The sequence below is a fragment of the Bufo bufo genome, chromosome 4 (assembly GCF_905171765.1).
Source record: "Bufo bufo chromosome 4, aBufBuf1.1, whole genome shotgun sequence".
In the NCBI taxonomy this organism is placed as follows: Eukaryota; Metazoa; Chordata; class Amphibia; order Anura; family Bufonidae; genus Bufo; species Bufo bufo.
This window is the reverse complement of record NC_053392.1, coordinates 308,235,397-308,255,772: the sequence shown is the minus strand read 5'-3', so window position 1 is coordinate 308,255,772 and position 20,376 is coordinate 308,235,397. Positions and strand designations below refer to the sequence as shown.

General features: G+C 45.6%; 1 long non-coding RNA gene across 1 annotated transcript; it reads left to right on the top strand.

Moving 5' to 3' along the window:
• The first annotated feature begins 1,126 nt into the window (after window positions 1–1,126).
• On the top strand, window positions 1,127–20,173 carry LOC120996944. Its single transcript, XR_005777993.1, has 3 exons — window positions 1,127–1,258; window positions 13,586–13,589; window positions 20,158–20,173. It is a non-coding gene; the product is annotated as an uncharacterized LOC120996944 (long non-coding RNA).
• The last annotated feature ends 203 nt before the right edge of the window (window positions 20,174–20,376 follow it).

The window sequence follows — 20,376 nt, the reverse complement described above, 5'->3', positions numbered from 1 at the left end:
TAAAGAAAAACGAGTGGCCATCATTACTTTAAGAAATGAAGGTCAGTCAGCCGAAAAATTGGGAAAACTTTGAAAGTAAGGGCTATTTGACCATGAAGGAGAGTGATGGGGTGCTGCGCCAGATGACCTGGCCTCCACAGTCACCGGACCTGAACCCAATCGAGATGGTTTGGGGTGAGCTGGACCGCAGAGTGAAGGCAAAAGGGCCAACAAGTGCTAAGCATCTCTGGGAACTCCTTCAAGACTGTTGGAAGACCATTTCAGGGGACTACCTCTTGAAGCTCATCAAGAGAATGCCAAGAGTGTGCAAAGCAGTAATCAAAGCAAAAGGTGGCTACTTTGAAGAACCTAGAATATTACATATTTTCAGTTGTTTCACACTTGTTTGTTATGTATATAATTCCACATGTGTTAATTCATAGTTTTGATGCCTTCATAGTCATGAAAATAAAGAAAACTCTTTGAATGAGAAGGTGTGTCCAAACTTTTGGTCTGTACTGTACATTGGACCCATTGACTTGGGGTATATCTAAAGAGTGTCCTTTTTGTATATGTTTGGGTGGTATGCTCCAGAATGCCTTTTATTTGGAATTGAGCTAGAATGTGACAAGCGGTATACCATATAGGTATATAAATGGCTAGATCAGTCATTGCTAGGCATTATTATAATAGGAAAACCCATGAAACCCAGAAAAACTGTCTGGTGTAAGGACCCAGCATGTATAACTGGGATTGGATTACTATAGGGTCATTTTTTTGTGGTTGTCCTGTTTAGAAGAACAGTTATTGATACTTGATTTGGATCTCCTACCAGTGGCGTAGCGTGGGTTGCCAGCACCCGGGGCAAGCCAAGTATTGCGCCCCCAAATCTATGACCATGCCCCTTTCTACAAAAAATTCTGTAGATGTTACCTGCAGTCCTACGTAACACCACAGATAACACAGTGATAACTCTCTGAGTACAGATAATGAAGTAGATGGGTGTGAGGCCCCAGAATCCAAAACGCACACAGTGTGACCTAAAGTCTGGGGCTAGGCTTCGGCAGTGTGGGCCAAATTCTATATCCAACCCCCCCCCCCCCCCCCCCCCCCGAAACAGCTATTTGGATGGACATAACATACATTGCTATAAAATATACAGAATACAGCACCATACCTCTTACATCCAGTGACCTCTCCTGTGATGTAGACTTTCCTCAGCATCTTCATACGGAGATAGGACCATCATAATACCTTCTTTCAGCCACGTCTAGTCTCTGTAGAGTTTCACAGAATTTTTTTTAGATACCTCACTTTATTATCATCCTCAGATAACAGACCTCCCCTCCCCCCGTAGTGCCCATAAGTATAATGCCCTCTGTATAATTATAATATACAGTCCTGATCAAAAGTTTAAGACCACTTGAAAAATAGCAAAAAATCATATTTAGCATGGCTGGATTTTAACAAGGTTCCAAGTAGAGCTTCAACATGCAACAAGAAGAAATGGGAGTGAGACAAAACATTTTTTGAGCATTCAATTTAATGAAAACAACGAATAAACTGAAACAGGCTGTTTTTCAGCTGATCAAAAGTTTAGGACCACACCTCCAAAAAAAAAAAAGAAACCCCCACAAAACAGAAATCCAACTTCCAAACATGAACTCAGTAATGAGTAGCTCTGCCATTATTGTTTATCACTTCAAAAATTCGTTTCGGCATGCTTGATGCAAGCGTTTCCATGAGGTGAGTGGGAACATTTCTCTAAGTGGTGAAGACGGCCGCACGAAGGCCATCTACTGTCTGGAACTGTTGTCCATTTTTGTAAACTCCCCTTGCCATCCATCCCCAAAGGTTCTCAATTGGATATAGATCAGGGGAACACGCAGGATGGGCCAAAACAGTGATGTTATTCTCCTGGAAGAAGTCCCTTGTCCTGCGGGCATTGTGTACTGTAGTGTTGTCCTGTTGAAAAACCCAGTCGTTACCACACAGACGAGGGCCCTCAGTCATGAGGAATGCTCTCTGCAACATCTGGACATAGCCAGCCCCTGCACTTCCTGAAGCTCCATTGTTCCACTGAAGGAAAAAGCACCCCAGACCATTATAGCGCTCCCTCCACTGTGGCGCGTAGAAAACATCTCAGATGGGGTCTGCTTGTCATGCCAGTAACGTTGGAAACCATCAGGACCATCAAGGTTAAATTTTTTCTCATCAGAGAATAAAACTTTCTTCCACCTTTAAATGTCCCATGTTTGGTGCTCTCTTGCAAAGTCCAAACGAGCAGCTCTGTGGCGTTCAAGGAGACGAGGTCTTTGAAGACGTTTTTTGTTTGTGAAGCCCTTCAGTCTCAGATGCCGTCTGATGGTTATGGGGCCTTAGTTTGGGTCGAGGATCGTCCAGTGTCTTGACAAACAGCCAATTGGATCCTCCGGCTCTGTGCTGATGAAATTTTTTGGGGTCTTCCACTTGACTTTTTTTGTTCCATAACCCTCAGGATCATTTAAGAAATTCCAATTCTTACTGCGTCCAACCTCAGCAGCGATGGCGTGCTGTGAGAGACCCTGCTTATGCAGTTCAACAACCCGACCACGTTCAAAAAGGGAGTTTCTTTGCCTTTGCCATCACAACGTGTGACTACCTGACAGAAAATGACAATGAATCCACATCTTTGCACAGATTTGGCCTTTTAAAGGCATGTGGTCCTAAAATTTGGATCAGCTGAAAAACAGCCTGTTTCAGTTTATTCGTTATTTTCAAATAATTGAATGCTCAAAAAATGTTTTGTCTCACTCTCATTTCTTCTTGTTGCATGTTGAAGCTCTACTTGGAACCTTGTTAAGATCCAGCCATGCTAAATATGATCTTTTGCCATTTTTCAAGTGGTCTTAAACTTTTGATCAGGACTGTATAATGGCCCCTCTGTATTATTATTATTATTATTATTATTATTATTATTATTATTATTATTTTTATTGCCCCCTCTGTATTATTATTATTATTAATATTATAATGCCCCCCCTCTGTAGTATTATAGTAATAATTATGGCACCCTCTGTATTATAGTAATAATTATGGCCCCCTTCAGCCCCTCCAGCATTCAGTCCCATGTAAGATACATCACTCTCCTGCCTTCAGCCCCTCCAGCATACAGTCCCATGTAAGATACATCACTCCCCCTGCCTTCAGCCCTTCTTGCAAACAGTCCCATGTAAAATACATCACTCCCCTGCCTTCAGCCCCTCCAGCATACAGTGCCATGTAAGATAGAAGCTTCTCCCTGCCTTCAGCCCATCCAGCATACAGTCCCATGTAAAATACATCACTCCCCTTGCCTTCAGCTCCTCAAGCATACAGTCCCATGTAAGATACATTACTATCCTGCCTTCAGCCCCTCCAGCATATAGTCCCATGTAATATACAACCCGCCCACCCCCCGACTTCAGCCCCTCTAACATACAGTCTCCAGTACAAGGATTATTCCTCATCCTATCAGCCCATGCAAAAAGCCCCCCAAGTAAAAATAAGTCAATATTCTCCTCCACACACCGACCTGCAGCCTCTGCTCCTCTCTCCAACAACGTGCTCTGTAGAATCTCCTGCAAATCTTGAGGCCCTGCCCCCTGGATGACAAGAATCTGCCTCTTCCCCTGACATCATACCTTCCAGGAGCAACTCCATTCTAGTTACTACCGTCGCTCTACTGCCTCATAAGCTTCAGGCCACTAGCCTGAAGCCTTTGAGGAAGACGGAGGGGACAGGAGCCATAGACTCCCAGGGCCCTCATTGAAGTGCTTGCTGCCTGTAGCCCCCTGCAATTTTGCACCCGGGGCAACGGCCCCCCCACGCTATGCCACTGTCTTCTACAATCAAGCAGATTATTTACTAATGGGATTTAAAAAACGAATCATAACTTTTCACAATTTGCATTCAAATGGTCATTGTACAAAGATGTTTTCATGTTCATGCCTTTATAGAGTCACTACTTTAACACAATTTCATTTAATAGAGAATGGTGTACCGTATTTTACGCCTTATAAGACACACCTAGATTTTAGAGGAGAACAAGAAAAAAAATATTTTTCATTCGACCTCAGAGCAGACCACCAATCAGACCCCCCAATGTTAACTCTAGGATGGATACCAGGTTTTTCCATTGTTGCGTTTTCCTTTTTCTTCCCTGCCTTCCTGGATCCATAACTTTTTTTATTTTTCCGTTCTTGTACTTTCTAATGCCACCATTTAATATTGCATACAATGTAGCGGGGGGAATTCCAAATGGGGTGGAAATGGAGAAAAACGCAATTCCGCCTCCGTTTTACAGGTTTTGTCCCTGACTAAATACAGATTTTTTTTCATTTTTTTTTTTACATCACCATATTTTACCATTTTTTTTACATCACCATATTATGACCCCCAACTTTTTTATAGTTATGTCTACTGGGGTCCTCATTTTTTTGCAGGATGATCTGTAGTTTTAAATTATACCATTTTAGAGAGTGTGTAACTTTTTGATAACATTTTATTACATGTTTTGGAGTAAGAAGCGATGAAAAATGGCGATTTGGCCATTTTGATTTTTCCGTTACACCATACGCAGTATTGGAAAAATATTTTTATATTTTAATAGTATGGGTGTTTTTGGACGCGGTGATGCCCATGATGTTTATATTTTTATTATTTATGTATTTTTTTTTTATTCTAAGGAAAGGGGGTGTTGATTGAAATTATTATTTTTTTTTTTTTAGATTTAGATAATTTTTTAAAATGTTTTTATGTTTCCAAGTGGTATCTTAGAACCAAACCCGAGTTCAGGAACTGTTTTTTTACAGTAAAAATGTATTAATGAAGTTATTGGGCGAAGTCTCGCAAGACTTCGCAAAGCAATAACTTCGGCTCATCGGAGCCAATACATTCTAATACTGTACGGAGCTCCTGTTCCGTATAGTATTAGAACGAGGTTTTATGCGAATCGACTTTGGATGTTTCATCTGAAGTTGATTGGCTCATCCCTAGTAGCCACTCTAGGAGGCTACAATATCTACTACTGTGTTTTTTATAGACTATTTCTAAATTCCCATAGGGAGTATAGTATTACATGAATTGCTGATTTCCCATGTTGGCCTGCCACCTGCTGGCCAACATAGGAACTGCACCTCTAATACGCTGGTTCTCTTCAGAGAGACCCAGCCTATTAGAATTAATGACTGGCATCCAAAATTGCCGCACGGGGATGCTGGTCTTAACCCGGAAGCGCACACATCCGTTTTTTACCCTTTAGATGCCGTGATCACTTTTGAACATGGAATCTAAAGGCTGTAATGACTGTGATCGGCATCATTGCCGTGGGCCTCTACATGTACGGCGCTGGTAGTTAAACAATTAATCAGACCTCAGCTCACATCCCCAGCCAGACCCCAAGTGTACATAAGACCCTCAATCAGACCTCCAATGTTAATAAGACCCCAATAAGACCTCAGCTCAGACCCCAATGTGAATGACTCCCAATCAGACCTCAGATAAGATCCCCATTATAAATAATACCCCCCTATTCAGACCTCATATGAGAACCCCATGCCTCAGAGCAAATAAAAAAATAAAATAAAAATCATCTTACCTCTCCTCCTCCGGACGCCGCCGCTTCTAGGATCCAGTTTTCTTCCTCTTTCTGCCGCGCGCTGTGCTGTGACCCGACGCGCACAGCATGAGGTCACAGAGTGCTGTGCCACAGTACAGGAAGAGGCAAAGGACCAGGAAGCAGTTCACCACTTCCCGATTCAGTGGTACCAATTAGAGATGGCCTTACGGTGCGCCATATTCTTTTGCATTGCGCCGAACTTTGACCGATGACACATTCATCAGGTGGGACAGGACAGCCAATTGAGACATTTCAGTACATGGACACACCCCCTACCCTGTAAATAAACCCGATCTGGCCGCCATTTTACATTCAGTCTTTTGCCAGTGTAGGGAGAGGTTGCTGTGCAGAGCAGGGACACCAAACGCTAGCTAATAGGGCCACAAAAGTCCTTTTAAGGACTGGTATAGGTGTGTTATCGATAGGTGTGACATACTGAGGGGTGTGATATACTTATACTTTCTAACATAGAAAGTATATTATAGTGCATTTGTATAGTGCAGCATTTGTGTTCGGTTCTGCTGCGATACTGCAGCTATACAAAGAGACAAACACTATTGGAATAACTAATTGCAACTGGTGTGATATACCAGTTGCCCCCAAAAAACTGATTGAGGCAGGGGTGTGATATACCTATAATATAATTTCTATATAGTGCATTTGTATTGTGCAGCAGTTGTCTGCGGGTTTGCTGAGATAATGCAGCTATACAGAGGGACAAACGCTATTGGAACAACTAATTGCAACTGGTGTGATATACCAGTTGCCCCCCAAAAAAACTGATTGAGGCATGGGTGTGATATACCTATAATATAATTTATATATGGTGCATTTGTATTGTGCAGCAGTTGTGTGCTGTTCTGCAGCGATACCACAGTTATACAGAGGGACAAACGCTATTGGAACAACTAATTGCAACTGGTGTGATATACCTGTTGCCCCAAAAAAACTCATTAAGGGGTTTGGTATACCTGCTTCCAGCAAATACTGCTATTCTATAGGGACTTTGTCACAGGGTCATTTTGAAAATGACAGGCAGAGGAAGAGGCAGGCCATAACACAGGGGTGGTAGGGGTCAGGCAGGTGCACCAGGCCGGAGCCTAAGTGGGAAGTTGGAGAAGGGGCATGAGATTACGTCAAAGGATGCACCTGAGTTGGTTGAGTGGCTCACTCAGCCTTCCGCTTCTCTACCCTCCTCATCCTCTGTATCAGCACCCTCCTCACTCTCTGCTGTGTGCACCCCCAAAGACATTACCACCACCACCACCACCATAGCCCCTCAACTCGAGTCAGAGGAATTATTTTCCCATCCATTCCCAGACCATACAGATGCGCAGCCATTCTTGGCATCAGATGAGTAAGAGGAGGTAGCAACAGTCGCCACCCAGCGGTCTGACGACAGTACCCAGATCAGCCCAAGGAGGGTGATCCCCGCTGTTGCTGCCTACTCCAAGATCTCTAATGTCAGTGGTGGTGAAGGTGACGATGATGATGTGTCGATGGACATCATGTGTGTGCCCACAAGAGAGGAAGAGGAGGAGAGTTCAGAGGGAGAGACGGAGCAGCAGATAGGGAGGAGAAGGTCGAGAAGCAGGCAGAACTTGCAGTGCACTAGAGGCAAAAAGCAGACTGCAAATGTATCTGGAGCTAGCCATCCACCATGCACGGCCACATCTTGCGCTCCCAGGACGCTGGGACATGGCTCCGCAGTGTGGGCTTTCTTTAACGTGTCAGCTGCTGACAATAGTGTTGCCATCTGCAGCCTGTGCTGTCAATGCATAAGTCGCGGTAAGCCCAACACTCACCTAGGGACGACCGCCTTAAGAGGGCACCTGGCCTCCCATCACCGAGCCCAGTGGGAGCAACACCGTCAGAACCCACAAAGCCACACTCCCGGCGCTCCATGTCCTGCCTCTTCTCCTTCTCCTCTCCCCTCCCATTTATCCTCCACTCCAACTTCCACCGTGCTGTCATCGCGTTCATCTGGCAAAAGGCAGGCTTCTGTGGCCCAAATGTTTAAACGTAAAAAGTTGATGACGCCGGATAACCCTCTTGCCCAACTGCTGACCCCCGGCTTGTCGGAGCTGCTAGCCCACCAACTACTGCCATAAAAACTGGTGGACTCCTTTTCCACTGCTACTGCCTCTTCCACTGCACCCCCCCCAGCTCCCCAGAACCTATTCGACGTGCCAGGTGAGACGTTGCCATGCTGTGCTGTGGCTGTTGTGCCTGGAAGCCAAGAGCCACACTGGTCCTGCACTCCTTTCAGCTCTGCAGTCACAGGCTGATCAGTGGCTAACCCTGCTCAATTTGAAAGTTGGTAAAGTGGTGTGCGACAACGGTGCCAATCTGCTGAGCGTGCTGAAACGGGGCATGCATGGCACAAGTCCTGAACTTAGTCGTGCAGCGATTAGTTGCCAAATACCCCGGGATCCAGGACGTCTTGTGGCAGGTCAGGAAAATCTCTGGCCATATTAGAAATTTTTACACGGCCATGGCTCGCCTTGCTGACGTTCAGCGGCGACCCCACTTGCCCGTCAGACGTCTGATTTGTGACTGCTCGACCGCTGGAACTCCACCTTGTATATGCTTGATAGGCTGCTCCAGCAGAAACGTGCTGTTAACGACTACCTGTACGAACTCTGCGGCAGGACAGGTTTTGGGGAGCTTGGTTTCTTTTAACCACGCCAGTGGCTGCTAATGCGCGACACATGCAGACTTCTGAGGCCATTTGATGAGGTCACCAAACTGGTCAGTGCGCCATCAGTGACATCGTACCTTACGCCTTCTTTTTGGCGCGTGCATTGCGTCGTGTCATTAATCAAGCCGTCGAGGAGCAGGAGCTGGAAGATGAGGAAGTCGCAATGCTGAATGAATTCCCAGGAGGGGGCTACTCCATCTGAGACAAGTCAGCAGGAGTCTGAAGAGGAGTCAGAGGAGAATGGTGCCTTGGGGAGGAGGAGGAGCAAGAAGAGCAGGCGATGAGCAGGAGCCAGGCTGCTCCACTGCTTCCAAGTTAGGGCAAATGGGGGCCTTCATGCTCCAGTGTTTGAAGAGGGACCCCCTTATAAAAAGCATAAAGGGCAAGGACCAGTACTGGGTGGCAACGTACTTAGACCCGCAGTTCAAACACAAATTTGCAGACATGTTACCAGCATCACAGAGGGCTGTCAGAATGCAGCATTTCCAGGCCTTGCTTCGAGAGATGCTGCATTCTGCTGTTGCGGGCGCTGGCAGAGGAATTTCCACCCACAGAGAAACCGTTGCGGGTACCTATCCTACCGTGCATGCAAGAAGAGGGCGGTTTGAAGATGCGTTGGTCACTTCGGATATGAGATCATTCTTGCAACCAACCCATTGACAGCCGCCCTCCGGATCCAGCCTCAGGTAACGCCTAGACCGACAGCTGTCCGACTACATCGGGTTAACGGCAGATGTGGAGGCTCTGAGAAGCGAGGAGCCCCTTGACTACTGGGTGTGCAGGCTTGACCTATGGCCAGACCTGGCACAATTTGCCATGGAACTCTTGGCTTGCCCCTCGTCCAGTGTCCTGTCCGAAAGGACGTTCAGCACAGCAGGGGTGATCGTGACAGATAAGCGCACTCGCCTAGATCACAATTTCTAAAAATGAATGCGGCATGGATCTCGGAGGAATTCAACACCTGTGACGACCACGTTTAATTGAATTTTACCTATTACCATTATTATTTTTTTCAAGAGGGGGGATTTCGTTAGCCATGTTTTTAATCCAATTTTATATTTTTAGTTCTTTTAAACAAATGTATTTGACATGTATTGGTACTGGCCTGCAGTAAAATTGATATCCAATGGCCGTCTAATATACCTCCAGCCACATAATCACTTGATGTTTTCTGTCCGGTGAATGCCTAATGTTTGGGGCCTGTACTCCACTGGCCTGCAGTAAAATTGATATACAATGACTGTCTAATATACCTCCAGCCACATAATCACTTGATGTTTTCTGTCCGGTGAATGCCTAATGTTTGGGGCCTGTACTCCACTGGCCTGCAGTAAAATTGATATACAATGACTGTCTAATATACCTCCAGCCACATAATCACTTGATTTTTTTGTACGATCAATGCATAATATTTGGGGCCTGTACTCTCGTGGCCTAAAATGAAAATTCTCTAGGCTCCAGCAGGGCACATTTTTGAGAGTTTCCCTTTAAGACGCATAAAAATGGCCCCTGATTAAAATACATTTTTTGCCATTGATCCTCCTCTGGTATGTCACTGTCCATGTTGTGGGACGATTTGTGCACTTCTAGTAAGTATTTGGTGGCTGCAAATATGACCTGAAGGATTTTCGGGTTCACCTGCCATTAAAGGGAATGGTGCCCACCACGAACTTGCGGTTCGCGATAATTTGATCGCATTCGTGAATCGTCCCAGCCGATATTCGTCCATCACTAGTACTAATGAGTGCTAATTAGTATTCTCCCCATACGACGCACTGAGATTTACCGCCCACTTTGGAAAAAAGTATGTTATAGGACAAAAAATACAGTAAATAGAAAATTTCTAAATCACTTCATTTAAAAAATATGCCTGCATCCACCTGTTGTCAGGCAAGATCCGTCCCTAGTAACAGAGACACAAAACGGCAGAGTGGAAGTGGAGACGTGTCAGAGCTAGCTGAGATCCTGAGCCTGATGAAGAACTGCTTCTGAAGATCACGCGAGGGAGACGTCCCCTGCTTCTGAGAGAAATGCACCTAGCTGTGCAACTGAAGAGGGGAATAAATAGGCCAGAAAAGACAATGGGGAAGCCAAAAAAAGACCATTATGCAAACTTTGATAACTAAGGTATGCTTTAAACTGCATTTATATGGGCCAATTCACAGGGAGTTACCAGGAACAAACCTAACATTTCCATTAATTGCTGCATTTAAAGTCTACAATCATCACCACTGTGTGGGAATGAGTGATGGCTACTGTGATCGCTTGTTACCCTACAGATATTTGCCGGCAGCAAGACAATCTGCTGCCAACAAATGACAAGTTTGGGTGCTTGTTCATTGGGATATTGGCAGCACATTCACATTTCACAGTTATCGAGAATGTATATTAGAGAATGGAGTACCGCACACTGTTTTACTCTTCCCGATGCCAGCAAAGACCCGACGGTAATCCAACAATAGTATAAATATGTGGCACACAGAATATTTTTTACAATTTAAAGGTAATTTTATTTAGTGATTTTCACAATAAGGTTCATGATCCAGTTTATAGGAAATTAAATGCTGCGTAACCACTATCAATATATGTGCTGGCCGTTTCGTTCCATAGGGACCTTCTTCAGCGGCTTGGAGTTTCTGTGGTCAGAGAGAAAGGGATATCTGGATCGCCGAGTTATCGAGAATGTGTATTGGTACAATTGTTCATTTCTGCTAATCTGATCTAAAAGGGCCTTTAGAAACGTCAGATGACAAAGGCACTGTTACAATGACGGTTTATGGCTGCCACTGTCCTATGTGCACGGCAGCCAGCTTCCTGGGCGGATTTATAGACAGTTATCATGAGAGGAGTTATTACCACGAGAGGAGGTAATAGCTGCATTTAAAGTCAGCAAGTCAGACTGTGGCTCGGCGGGCCTTGATGAGCCAGTACAGAAACCTTGAGAGAGAGGTTATCCAAAAATCTGTTCCTCCGACCAATATTGTGCCAGTGAATACAGTCCGTTTAAGTGCCCAAATTAAAGTTCATTTTCTTGAATCTTTCCTTTCTGAAGTACTGGCACACCTGTCTCTACTGCTAGTAATTTTATTTTTTATTTTTTATTTTTTCAGATTTGGCTTGAAACTTCTTTTTCTCTATTACAGTCCCCTGTTCCCATGAAGACAGTTGCTGAGCCACTCATTCACAACCAGTATTCCTTATTTCCTTCTCCTGCTGTTTCTCCTATTACTTCGGAGGGTTTTGGACCAGAGGAGAGATCTTGGGAGCATTTGGAGAATTTTGATGCCCCTGTCCTTCTGCAAGTATCCAGACCAAAAAAGACAAAAAAGAGAGGGTCTGAGCGCTGGGGAGGTGGTGAGCGCTGGGGAGGTGGGGGTACTGTTACAATGGTGATTCATGTCCGTCGCTTTCTTGTGTGAATTAGGGCTGTTGTACATTGTATATCTCCTCAGTTGCAGTACTGCAAGGGTTAACCTTCTCTTGCTCTGTGAGCTGCTGCCAGGCTCTTTCCAATTGCTCATTAGCCAGGGCTACATAATCTGTGCTGTTTCTTTCATTCTTTGCCTCAGCAATTGCTCTAGCTTGATAGAGCCTGTAAAAGAGCTGGAAGAGCGCTGGCTTCTCTTCACTTTTTACCTGCTCCCTGTATTGACTGCACCGGCGAGCAGGTGTAACTACAACGCCACCATCTCATTAACTTCAATGGGACGGCTCCTTCCTTTTCAAATGAATAGGAAGAAACCGTCTCTTTGAAGTGAATGGGGACGGTGGAGTTGTAATTACACCGCTCGCTGCTGCCGTTGCGATGGCGAGCAGGTAAACAGTGAAGAGAAGGCAGCTTTCATACGAGCGCTGCATTCTCCTCAAACAGATGATCGTCGGGGGGTGTCGGGAGTCAGCCCCCCGCCGATCTGATATTGATGACCTATCCTGAGGATAGGTCATCAATATAAAAAAAGCAGACAGACCCTTTAAAGGATGAAAACCAGGGGACTGGCCCAAAGTCAAACCAGTTGGTTGACACAATGGGTCCACACTTGCTGCCTGTAACAGACACAGATCCATACACATAAGTGGCTGTGTGTGGTTACTGCAGCTCAGTGCCATAGAAGTTAATGGGGAGACAGCTGCATTAACCAGACATGACCAGAACTCAGTGTGTGGAGCTGTGCAACCCACTGATTGGAGGTTCCTGAAGTCAGACTCCTGTCAGTCTGATACAGATGGCCTGTCCTGAGTCCTGGAAAACTTCTTTAACTGTTTTAGTGACTCTTCCCTAACTGCACTTGGGCCAAAGAAGGTTACAGACTGATTCCTAAAGATTTCCGATTCAGTAACAATCATTATTGCTTTCATGTTTACAGGACCATTTATGCATTGTACTTACTTAAATGATCATTACTTTCTATGTTTTTATTGAATACTGTACATTTGTTAAATACTGTAAGCCAGTGGTCCCTCACCAGTGGCTCTGGAGCCATATGTGGCTCACAAGTCCCTGCAGTGTGGCTTGCCATGGAATACACTAGTGTTAAATTTCACACTGAAATTTATATCGGCAATTGTTTGCAATTTCATGTTTTTTTCTCCACATTTAAAATTTCTCTCTATTTTTGAATTCTCTGCATGGAAAGTTGGGGATCTCTACTGTAAGCAACCTAGAATAACTGGTCTCTTTTCTTTTGTTCCTGTTATCTTTTATACCAGTAGATGGCACATTTCCTTCAGAAATAAAGCTGGAAGATCTTTACTGTTTTATAAAAATGTAAAGGCCTCTTGCATGCGTAAAATGTGATGCTGATTGGAGTGACCCATTTTGGGTTATTTGCAATTCATCTGAACAGTTGGTTAATCCCCAGTTTTCAGTGCTTAAAACCACAAGTGTGAAAGGGCTCAGTGAGTACAATACACAAATATACATAATCGAGCACCATATATGGCCATATTATACCTTCTGTTTTCAGCCATCCAGTAAAATTTATATACTGTATTTCAACAAAGCAGTTTCTGATTCCAAGACTATTTTATTTGTAGTTTCAGTTCACGTAATAGTTATTAATCTTTTTAATTTTTTTTATAAAGAAAACTAAAAAATAACTGTGCTATCAAACAGTCCAACATTGTTATGCTCCCCACTTCCCCTAGCTCCCCCCTTCCATCTCCTATGTGGATCATAGTTGTTCATCATACTTTTCATATTTTTCGTACAATTCTTGTTAGGAAGGTTTGGCTTATGTACTGTTAAATGCTGGTGGACCTATCTCTAGGATTGTATGGATTTATACTCTACTGCAGCAGGGAGTAGAATAAGAGAGACAGGTTGTGTGGAGTAGGGACACTCAAGTAGGTTTAGCATAGTTTTAGCTACCTAGGAGACACCTGTGGTCAGGTGAAGGTCCAAGCCAAACAACAACATTAAAGATGACGTATTGTTAACGTTATGTAAATGTATAAATTTATAAAACCAGACCTGGCCCCCTAAATTGATTAAATGAGTCCAGACCATACCCCAAAAGTAATTAAGATCTCAGACCCTTAAACTCATGCCAGAAAGCTGGCTTGCCCAATCTGGATTTGGCCTGCGCTCCGCCAATTGAGGACCACTGCTGCATAGGATAAACCTACTATTCATCTATACTAGAACTGAATGCCGTAAAAAATAAATAAATAAAAATTATGCCAGAACAGACTTTTTTTGGTCACCTCATCTCCCTAAAATTATAATATCAAGAGATAAAAAAGTTGTAGGTACTCCAAAACGGTACCAATGAAAACACCACCTCACCCCACAAAAAACAAGCGCTCACACAATACCATCACCAGAAAAATAAAAAATCGAAATATGGCTTTCAGAAAATGGTGATGCAAAAATATGGTTATTTTTTTTAATTTTTTTTAGTACCTAAGTAGAACTCACAGAGCTGATGAAATGCCATATCTGTAGAAAACTTGTAATTTTCACTTTGTAGGGCCTGCTGCACATTAATATGTGCAAAATACCTGTTGAGTCAAAATGCCCATTTCACTCTTGATTAGCGGAGTTTCCAAAATGGAGTCACTTCTGAGTTGTTCCATTTATTATTTCACCTCAGAACCTCTACAATTATCAGCACAAGATGCGTAGATCACCACATTGGGCCTTAAATGCGTATGGTACCCTTTTACTCCTGGGCCCTGCACTATGTCCAGGCAAAGGATAAGGGCCATATGTAGGGTGTTGATAAAACTAGGAAGCACAGCATAATAATAATAAGAGGGTTTGCTTTTCACACTAACATATGGTGGGCACAACATATTGGGCGCTGAAATTACATTTCTGTGGAAAAATTTCAATTTTCAATTTGCACCATCTGCTACGAAATAATTTTTGCAATTCACCTGTGGGGTCAAAATGCTCACTACACCCCTTGGTAAATTCTGTGAGGGGTGTTTCTAAAATGGGGTCACTTCTTGGGGGTTTCTTTTTTTAATTCTATGAGGAGGTAAGTTCTAGACTTGACAGCGGCGAATCAATGGATGTCGTATATCTGGACTTCTCCAAAGCATTTGACACTGTACCGCATAAAAGGTTAGTATATAAAATGAGAATGCTCGGACTGGGAGAAAACGTCTTTTATGGGTTAGTAACTGGCTCAATGATAGAAAACAGAGGGTGGTTATTAACGGTAAACACTCAGATTGGTTCACTGTCACTAGTGGGGTACCTCAGGGGTCAGTATTGGGCCCTATTCTCTTCAATATATTTATTAATTATCTTGTAGAAGGCTTGCATAGTAAAGGTATCAATTTTTGCAGATGACACTAAACTGTGTAAAGTAATTAACACTGAAGAGGACAGTATACTACTACAGAGGGATCTGGATAGATTGGAGGCTTGGGCAGATAAGTGGCAGATGAGGTTTAATACTGACAAATGTAAAGTTATGCACATGGGAAGGAATAATGCAAGTCACCCGTACATACTAAATGGTAAAACACTCGGTAACACTGACATGGAAAAGGATCTAGGAATTTTAATAAACAGCAAACTAAGCTGCAAAAACCAGTGTCAGGCAGCTGCTGCCAAGGCCAATAAGATAATGGGTTGCATCAAAAGGGGCATAGATGCCCGTGATAAGAACATAGTCCTACCTCTTTACAAATCACTAGTCAGACCGCACATGGAGTACTGTGTACAGTTCTGGGCTCCTATAAACAAGGCAGACATAGCAAAGCTGGAGAGGGTCCAGAGGAGGGCAACTAAAGTAATAACTGGAATGGGGCAACTACAGAACCCTGAAAGATTATCAAAATTAGGGTTATTCACTTTAAAAAAATGACGACTGAGGGGAGATCTAATTAATATTAGAGTTGAGCGGACACCTGGATGTTTGGGTTCGGCAGGTTCGGCCGAACTTGAAAAAAAAGTTCGGGTTCGGGACCCGAACTTGACCCCGAACTTTTGGCCACTAAAATGTCTCTAAAATAGCCCTGGAAAGAGCTAGAGGGCTGCAAAAGGCAGCAAAATGTGCTTAAGAGCATGGCAAATGCTCTGCAAATAAATGTGGATACGGAAATGAATTAAAAAAACATAAAAGATCTTAAAAAAATTAAAATTAGGAATGATGTAGGAGGAAGAGGTTGAGGAGGCGGTGAATGGGTGGATGTGGCCGTGTAGGCTCACGTGGTGGTCTAGGTGGAAGCGGCGGCGAAGGAGGAATAGGTAGCCAACCCAGATGTGTGTTATTTAGCATTTTTACATAGGGGTATCCCCCAAAATATTGGGACATATAAAAAAAAGAAAAAAAAAGGAATAAGTGCACTTGAGTAGGATGGATGGTTGAGGCTGTTAGAACTGTCTATTCTGCACAAGGTACAGACAAGTCTTGTGGGATCCAGGCCTGGTTCAGTTTAATGAACGTGAGCTTGTCCACGTTGGCTGTGGACAGGCGGCTGCGTCTGTCTGTAATGACGCCTCCTGCCGTGCTAAATACACGTTCAGAGAGTACACTGGCTGCAGGGCAGGCCAGCACCTCCAAGGCATACAGGGCAAGCTCTGGCTATGTGGACAATTTGGAGACCCAGAAGTTGAATGGGGCAGAACCATCAGTCAGTACGTGTAGTCGTGTGCACAGGTACTGTTCCACCATGTTGTTCAAATGCTGCCTCCTGCTAACACGCTCCATATCAGCAGTTGGGGCCGGTTGTTGCGGCGAGGTGACAAAGCTTTTCCACATGTCGGCCATGCTAACCCTGCCTTCTGAGGTGCTGGCGCTGACACAGCTGCGTTGGCGACCTCTTCCTCCTCCCCTGCCTTCGCCTTGTGCTTCCACTTGTCCCCCGGCATCAGTCGGGAATGCGCTCAGGAGCGCGTCTACCAGCGTGCGCCTGTAGTCGCGCATCTTCCGATCACGCTCCAGTGAGGGAATTAAGGACGGCACATTGTCTTTGTAACGGGGATCCAGCAGGGTGGCCACCCAGTAGTCAGCACACGTTAAAATGTGGGCAACTCTGCTGTCGTTGCGCAGGCACTGCAGCATGTAGTCACTCATGTGTGCCAGGCTGCCCAGAGGTAAGGACAAGCTGTCCTCTGTGGGAGGCGTATCGTCTGGGTCCTCCGTATCCCCCCAGCCACGCACCAGTGATGGGCCTGAGCGGCGTTGGATTCCGCCCCGCTGTGAACATGCTTCATCCCCATCCTCATCTTCCTCGTCCTCCAGTAGTGGGCCCTGGCTGGCCAAATTTGTACCTCGCCTTGCTACTGCAAAAATCCTCTTTCTGAGCCACTTCTAAAAGACTGGCCTGAAAGTGTTAGAGATGACCCCTCTTCCTCCCCCTCTTCCTGGGCCACATCCTCTTCCATCATCGCCCTAAGTGATTTCTCAAGGAGACATAGAAGTGGTATTGTAACGCTGATAACGGCATCATCGCCACTGGCCATGTTGGTGGAGTACTCGAAACAGCGCAACAGGGCACACAGGTCTCGCATGGAGGCCCAGTCATTGGTGGTGAAGTGGTGCTGTTCCGCAGTGCGACTCACCCGTGCGTGCTGCAGCTGTAATTCCACTATGGCCTGCTGCTGCTCGCACAGTCTCTCCAGAATGTGCAAGGTGGAGTTCCACCTGTTGGGCACGTCACATATGAGGCGGTGAGCGGGAAGGCCGAAGTTACGCTGTAGCGCAGACAGGCGAGCAGCGGCAGGATGAGAACGCCGGAGGCGGGCACAGATGGCCCACACTTTATGCAGCAGCTCTGACATGTCAGGGTAGTTGTGAATGAATTTCTGCACCACCAAATTCAGCACATGCACCAGGCAAGGGATGTGCGTCAAACCGGCTAGTCCCAGAGCTGCAACGAGATTTCGCCCATTATCGCACACCACCAAGCCGGGCTTGAGGCTCACTGGCAGCAACCACTCGTCGGTCTGTTGTTCTATACCCCGCCACAACTCCTGCGTGGTGTGGGGCCTGTCCCCCAAACACATCCGTTTCAGAACGCCTGCTGACGTTTACCCCTGGCTGTGCTGAAGTTGGTGGTGAAGGTCTGTCGCTGACCAGATGAGGAGGTGGTAGAAGAGGAGGAGGAAGCCGAATAGGAAGAGGAGGCAACAGGAGGCAAAGAATGATGCCCTGCGATCCTTGGCGGCGGAAGGACGTGCGCCAAACAGCTCTCTGCCTGCGGCCCAGCCGCCACTACATTTGCCCAGTGTGCTGGTAGGGAGATATAGCGTCCCTGGCCGTGGTTACTGATCCACGTATCTGTGGTTAGGTGGACCTTGCCACAGATGGCGTTGCGCTGTGCCCACTTGTTTTTATTCGATACTTGGTTGTGCAGGGAGGGCACGGCTCTCCTGGAGAAGTAGTGGCGGCTGGGAACGACGTACTGTGGGACAGCAAGCGACATGAGCTGTTTGAAGCTGTCCGTCTCCACCAGCCTGGATGACAGCATTTCAAAGGCCAGCAGTTTAGAAATGCTGGCATTCAGGGCCAGGGATCGAGGGTGGCTAGGTGGGAATTTACGCTTTCTCTCAAAGGTTTGTGAGATGGAGAGCTGAATACTTCCGTGTGACATGGTGGAGATGCTTGGTGACGGAGGTGGTGTTGTTGGTGGCACATCCTCTGTTTGCTGGGCGGCAGGTGCCAACGTTCCTCCAGAGGCGGAGGAAGAGGCCGAGGCAGCAGCAGAAGAGGGAGCAGGAGGGGCCTGATCCCTTTTTTGGTTTTGAAGGTGCTTACTCCACTGCAGCCCGTGTCTCACATGTAGATGCCTGGTCATGCAGGTTGTGCTAAGGTTCAGAACGTTAATGCCTCGCTTCAGGCTCTGATGGCACAGTGTGCAAACCACTCGGGTCTTGTCGTCAGCACATTGTATGAAGAAGTGCCATGCCAGGGAACTCCTTGAAGCTGCCTTTGGTGTGCTCGGTCCCTGGTGACGGTGGCCAATAGCAGCGAACTGTTTTGGCCACGGCTGCTCTGCTTTTGCACCCTGCTCCCTCTTTTGCTACGCTGTTGGCTCGGTCTCACCACTGCCTCTTCCTCCGAACTCTGAAATTCAGTGGCACGACCTTCATTCCATGTGGGGTCTAGGACCTCATCGTCCCCTGCATCGTCTTCCACCCAATCTTCCTCCCTGACCTCCTTTTCGGTCTGCACACTGCAGAAAGATGCAGCAGTTGGCAGTTTCGTCATCATCAGAGACATGCTGAGGTGGTATTCCCATGTCCTCATCAGGAAACACAAAAGTGGTTGTGCGTCAGTGCATTCTATGCCTTCTACCCCTGGGGAAGGGCTAGGTGGATGCCCTTGGGAAACCCTGCCAGCAGAGTCTTCAAACAGAATAAGAGACTGCTGCATGACTTGAGGCTCAGACAGGTTCCCCGATATGCACAGGGGTGATGTGACAGACTGATGGGCATGGGTTTCAGGCGCGACCTGTGTGCTTTCTGCAGAAGACTGGGTGGGAGATAATGTGAACGTGCTGGATCCACTGTTGGCCACCCAATTGACTAGTGCCTGTACTTGCTCAGGCCTTACCATCCTTAGAACGGCATTAGGCCCGACCAAATATCGCTGTAGATTCTGGCGGCTACTGGGACCTGAGGTAGTAGGTTCAGTAGGACGTGTAGCTGTGGCAGAACGGCCACGTCCTCTCCCTGCACCAGAGGCTCCACTAACACCACCACCACCACGACCACATCCCTTATTAGATGTTTGCCTCATAGTTAGCATTCACCAAGCAAAGTAAAAAGTGGTTAAGTCTGTTAAAAATAATTAACCGCCAATAAAAACCCTGATGTAGGGTATTGCACTCTTTTTTTTTTTTAACTCTATATGACAGCGGTATTTGTGGCCTAAATTTCACAGTAACTTATGCACATCTAATCCCAGATGTGCAGTATATCAGAGGGTTTTTTAACCCCAGTAAGCAAAAAGCCGTATTTGTGGCCTAAATGTGACACTCACTTATGCATGTCTAATCCCAGATGTGCAGTATATCAGAGGGTTTTTATAACCCCAGTAGCCAAAAAGCCGTATTTCTGGCCTAAATGTGACACTCACTTATGCACGTCTAATCCTAGATGTGCACTATATGAAAAAAAGGTGTTTTTTTTAACCCCAGTGTCTCAAAGCAGTATTTCTGGACTTGCAGACATGCAGATATAGTGGTGTACTATTGTTGCATAAAATGGCTGCCAATTATGTATTGACTAACTAAAGGAAAAAAAGTTTGTTTTCAGTAGTAGTTGGCTCAGGGCAGGCTTAAAAAATTTATGCACTGCACCCACAAAAAACATTTGCTGTAGATCGCTGAGTAAAGAAGCAGTTCTTCATAAGATTTCTCCATGATCTCTCCCTCACAGCAGCTGCAGCCTATCCCTACACTAATCCGAGCAGAGTGACGGGCGGCGCTACGTGACTCCAGCTTAAATAGAGGCTGGGTCACATGCTGCAGTTGGCCAATCACAGCCATGCCAATAGTAGGCATGGCTGTGATGGCCTTTTGGGGCAAGTAGTATGACGCTTGTTGATTGGCTGCTGTGCAGCCTTTCAAAAAGCGCCGAACACCGAACCCGAACCCG